This window comes from Cheilinus undulatus, linkage group 7, assembly GCF_018320785.1.
Source record: "Cheilinus undulatus linkage group 7, ASM1832078v1, whole genome shotgun sequence".
NCBI lineage: Eukaryota > Metazoa > Chordata > Actinopteri > Labriformes > Labridae > Cheilinus > Cheilinus undulatus.
This window is the reverse complement of record NC_054871.1, coordinates 22,478,481-22,484,480: the sequence shown is the minus strand read 5'-3', so window position 1 is coordinate 22,484,480 and position 6,000 is coordinate 22,478,481.

Here is a 6,000-nt window from a genome sequence, read left to right as displayed (position 1 = left end):
CATTCTTTCCCATACACAAAAGCAATTTCTAAGTGTTGTCCAGACAGAAGTCAAATCATTCTCTTTGAATACAAGGAGCCGTGCCATCTAGGACTCCCTTCAAGCTGCTGTAACTTCACTACCTCTTGGATAAGACTTTGTTTTGATAAGTGATGATACTTTAATTCCCATGTATGCCTATTAATGTCAGTACTGGTTATAAAGTACTTTTACTCAAACACTTAATAGACTTGACTGTTGTCATAGGGACTATGTGATAGTCATGATAGTCTAAATCCTGTCCATCTGGTTCCATAAGGCAGTTGGAGTAAATGTTGACAGTTATTTGCAAATAAAGTGTCTGATCCAGCTCTGCATGCTGGTGTGCAGTGTCACTCAGACTCCTTCAGCCACACACACACTCATTCTGTGTCTCGATGTCTCTCTCGCTCTGTATGAGTCTCTCTGTCTCCGCAGTTTTGTGTCTTGGGTTACAGGGTAACTTGAGCCGTGTTGGTGTGTGGCGTTCCTCAGTCCCCCAGAGGACTTGAGCACCATGTTATGGTTTCCATCAGTGTTGTGTATAGCTGGAGAGAAGGTGTGCATGAATGTCTGTGTCTTCTGTCCCGGTGGAAGTGCAACTCTGCAAAAGATTGCCAGTTATTTAACAACAATGATTCAAAACTTTAATGGTATGAAATGGAGAACATGCTTGATTAATGCTGCAAGTCTTCAGCCTAATTTAAAAGCTGTTACAGTATAAAATCTGTTATCCCTATTATAAATACATGACCTCATTCTGTTTTTATTCAGCTACATTTATTTTTGACCTTTTACCTTTCCTGTCGACTCCTCTTTGACATTGCACAGTTATAATATCTCTGGATTTTGTTGAATGAAAGTGTGTGTGAAGCACACTGTGAGGTCTACAGCCCAGTATTTCATAACAATGACATTACACTAAAAAAGGAGTCTTTCACCTATGATCTCAGCCTCTCACTGTTAATGTTGTGCAGTGGATGTAAGAGCTTTTAAGTCACCACCAATAAAACATGAGTAGGTGATGAAACAACAAACAAAACTGCTCCTTGCCCTTTGCTTTCAACATGTTGCAGAAAGAAAGGTGTAATGGTCCTTGCTCATATGGGAGAATTACATTTGTTTAGGCAAGATTTTTAGAAGAGCAGGGGGACCTGGAAGGGTTTCTAAGCTTGCATTTGGACAATCATGCTCATACTTCCATGAAGAGAGGGAAGTCTTTTTTAAAATAAAATGTCCATACCAATATTGCAGGTTTAAAATACAGGATTTTCTTTTAAGCATAATACTGAATTGTCTTGTTGTTCTTCTCCAGCAGGTCAAGCTTCCACTCTGTTTCTCATCAATCATAGTGATGAACTACAGCTACCTTAAAGGAATACTTCAAAATTTTGGCAAACTCGTCCATTGCCATAATTCCTATAGTCTTAGTAATAGGTTCGTTACCTTTAGTTGTCGTTGCAAGCTATTTTTAGATTGGCGCTGCTGAGTTCAGACCTGTTGTGCCAACTCAATGTAAGCAGACGGTATTCTGGCTTTCCCTCATCAAACTCATCAAATACACAATCCAGCAACTCCAAAACGCTCTTGTGGACAAGTTGTGACCTGCACATTCACCTTACTATGCAATAATAACCTATAATTATGTAACATTACGACACATGAAGCAAATACTCAGAACTATTTCTTGAGTAAACCACTGGGCGGAGTGACACAGTGCAGCAGCCATGCCTGGAGTGTAGTTTCGGCTTTGCATTTAGCTTTAAAACATCTCCGTCTCGTAATGTTTTATGATTATTTCATAGCACGGTGAATGTGCAGGTCACAACTTGTCCATGAGAGCGTTTTGGAGTTGTTGGATTGTGTATTTGATGAGTTTGATGAGGGAAAGCCGGAATACCGTCTGCTTACATTGAGTTGGCACAGCAGGTCTGAACTCAGCAGTGGCGATCTAAAAATAGCTTGCACCGACAACTGAAGGTAACGAACCTATTATTAAGACTATAGGAATTATGGCAAGGGGCGAATTTGCCAAAATGTTGAAGTATCCCTTTAAAACACCTGATGAGGCTGGGGCAATAAACAAATAAATAAATAATTTAAAACACCAAATTCTCAACAGAGTTAATGCTTTAGAACCAAAAAAATCTTTAACTAAAACAGTTTAAGATGGGAGATTTGAGCATGAGGGTGGGCTGGCAGAATGAGTTATGTGTAAAATATCCTTTTATCACTATTTTAAGCCCATTGCAGCATTATGTTATGAGAATTTGACACTGCTAGGCCTATGTTTAGCCACTAATATGAAAACATAACAGAATTAATGGAAGCATTGATTTCTAGCAAGAACTCTTACTTTGAAAAGGCAAAACAAGACTGAAAGAAGTTCAGGCATTGTGTTGTTATCAAGAGACAGACGCAGCTAGTATGACCCAGAGCCATGGAAAGAGAGAGTTACATCATTGAGGGGTCAGAACGCTAGAGGGTCACGTGGTTCATGTAGCAGCCAAATAGTTCCAAACAAAGCTTGGCGGGTCATTTAAACGAACTGCTTAGCCACAATTTCTGGTAACTACTTACCAATATTTTCAGTTTTTTACATTCATATATAGATATAGATATATTCCAACGTGACACATATTCCATGCGCATGTGTAGGAACATTATTATTGCGATAATGCTTTTAAAGTTGCTGAAATTTCCTTTGAAAAGGAAGAATGTGGACAGTAAACTAGCTGGCTTGACTTACGCTCTTGACTAGCAAACATTGCTTGACATTGTAATGTTACTAAATTGCCTTGTTTATAACATCAATGTTGGTGGTTTTGAAAATTACTGGCTTGTTTTGTTTTAACATTCCAGACGAAGAAGGCTGTGTGATACTCTGAGTACAATTTCTATGTTGTAACTTAGCTTTATTAACTTCAAGCATGTGGGAAACTCTGTCTTGTGAAGTATAAAATATCTAAGTGATCAGTCTGTAGTCCATACACAATAGCTGTTGCAAGGTACTCAAAGTTGCAATATGCTGTTGTGAAGGGGGTAAAAAACAGAATCGTATCCATCTACTGTATGTATGTAAATAAAAATATAAAAGTGACAGCTGGTGACTGAAAAATCATACTCCGAGTTTTTTTTTCAAAGCCTCTGCCTTTTCTCAAACATTTCCTATTGAAGCTTTCCCAGATGGATGTGTGAAACACATCCATCTGGCGTGTCAGGTTAATCAGGTACCCCATCAGTTGCATTCATTCATGACAGCTCTACTTTTATGATCTGGGCTCTTGGAAATAGGCCAGGAAAAGATTAGTGGCTTGGATATAAGTCCCTCGGACCTGTTTATATTTTAGGCCAAAGCAGCTGATAGGAACCTCTTAAAAACTATACCATAAGACCAAAATGTCTTCAAAAGATAAAAATGAACGATCAGAAACTATACTTTAAAAATAGTTTAAAAGTTCAATTAAAAAAATAGCAAAGGCAATGCAATACAAGCAAATTAGTCCAAAGACAATAGAAAATTATTTTAGCCAAGACCTGATCAAAATGGAATGTCTGAATTTGTTTCTTAGTTTAGTAGAGAGGAGAGGAAAAATGTCATCAACAAAACCACTTTTCCTTTTGATGATGGAGGGAGAAGTCTTCTGAAAAACACAAAAATGCTTGCAAAAGTCTTCTGGAGAACACTTCTAAAAACACTGAAATGTCCCTGAAAAACTCTTGATTCCCTCTCAGCAATTAAAGCCAAAGAAACTTTGCCATCAAATTTGAAATCAAAAATCATCAGCTGCAACTTAGGATAGGAGGAAACAATGGGTAACTGCCAGTTGCCGGGATGAAAAACACTCAGATGCAGAAAAAAAACAAGCTTCTCCTTTTCAGCTTTCAGATCTTCTCGTATAAAGAGCAAAGCCCCTTGTGAAGTCGTCTGGCGAGGTCCTCTCAGAAATAACCCGAACTTGCATGATCTACAGCCAGGACAGAGTACCAAATAGTGTCTCGTTCCAGTCTCTTTTTAGTAGGATCTTCCAAACTTTGTTATGGTACATTTTTGCATTTGGTCGGCTATCTATTAGTCATTCTTTAGGTGCAATCTGTGTAATTCATTCTATCTCAGATGGTGACCTTTGTGCCACAACCTTATTGAACTCAAATAACTTCTGCTTGGGCACGCAGTGGTTGAGTGGTTTAAGGCGCTACCCATGTATGCGGGCGGCCCAGGTTCAAATCTGGCCTGTGGCCCTTTACCGCATGTCTCTCCCCACTCTCTTCTCCATTTCCAAGTCTATCCACTGTCCTCCCTCTATCAAATAAAGGCATGAAAAGGCCCAAAATAAATCTTAAAAAAAAACTTCTGCTTTTTCAAAGCAGCCGGAAGATTTGGATTCTCCATCCTGTCACTTATCTTTCCTGCATAATAGTTCTAAACAGCCTTTAAGTACAAAATCACACTTTGAAACATACTTGCTGCACAAATATTATAAAATGTTCTTAGCTGAATCACAGTATTTTTCAGGATAAACATATACTCTGTGTGCTATCATATTATTGCCTCTTATAGCTCATAACCCTGTATTTGAGAAATTTGTCCTGAAAGATAGCTCAGCTCATCTTGACAAGTTGTAGCCTGTGACATTTCCCTCTTAAAAAGAAAATGTAAGAATAAAATATGAGATTTTTATTACTTACACTGATTGAAAATAAAAAGAACTCCCCATAGACTTAAAGTGAGAAGGTTTTGCACCCTGTTGTGAGTCTGGTACATCTTAATTGTAACATCTTACATGACATATAGGAGAGCAGCACAAGGCTCAGTCCTGACGGCCCGTGTGGCCAGCTTTGTTGTGGTCATCATTGACAAATCAAAGTTCTCTGTTAAGTCTGAGGTTTTCAAGGTCAAGGGCTTGACTGAGGTTTTCCTCTCAAAAAGATTAAGAGAACAGAACACGCTTCTTATTTTTCAAACTGGTGGCGTGCTAATCCGAAAACCCCCCTCTGTGATCTTGTGACCACAGCTCTGAGGTCGAGGTAGCGGGCCACTGAATCGCTCCTGGTTAAAATAAGTTTAACCCCTCGACCCTTTGTGCAAACCATGACTTAAACTGATGAGAAGTGTTCAGATGTTCCCTAAGCACCTGGATCTTTTGGAAGTCATGAAACATTACACACCCTGTATCTACTGGATGATAATACCAGGATTGCAACAAGTTTGACAGAATCAAGTGATTACTTGGTAATACAACAAACATGTCTTGGGTTCAAAATAATAATAGTTGATCTCACAAACATTAGAGCATTGTCTTTTAATCCTATAGCTTATATTGAACATTTCCCCCACTTAAGTACAGTCTAACGTGCCAGTGTATCTCAAAGAACTTTATAGTGATAGCCTTGTTGATATGTCATTTTATTCATTAAATGTAACTGTTTGACATTGTAGTGATTTAAAAGGCTACTCTTTTGTAGAGTCCTTGTCTATTTTGAACAAAAACATCTCTGCTGACAAACTACATTAATTTATACAGCAGTCTTCAAAAAGAGGCTTTGCAGAACCACTGTTATCTTAAAATAAATCTCCCAAATGTTTTCTTTCATGGGTAAAAGCTTTCCATTATCCTCAAAGTTATTTTCAGCTCCATTTTGTCTAATCTGTTGTATATTTTATTTTAGTTCATTTTCTGTTTAAATTAACTGTTTTAATCACTGCAGTGCTGAATTGCTTAACCTTGATGATACCACTTAAAGCACATAAAAATCTGCTTGTTTGTATTCACTATAAATATTTGCCTGATATTTGCATTTTTATTCCCCAAGCTTTAAATTCCAGTTTATCTTTTTAAAAGCTTGATCATAGAATTCAAACATGCACAAGTGATAGAAAAGTAAAGTGATTGCCTCCTTTACTGTTTACACAGGTTTTTAAACATTATTTTAATGTGAAAATCAGACGTGCAACCGATATCTGCATACTCTTTTTTTTGT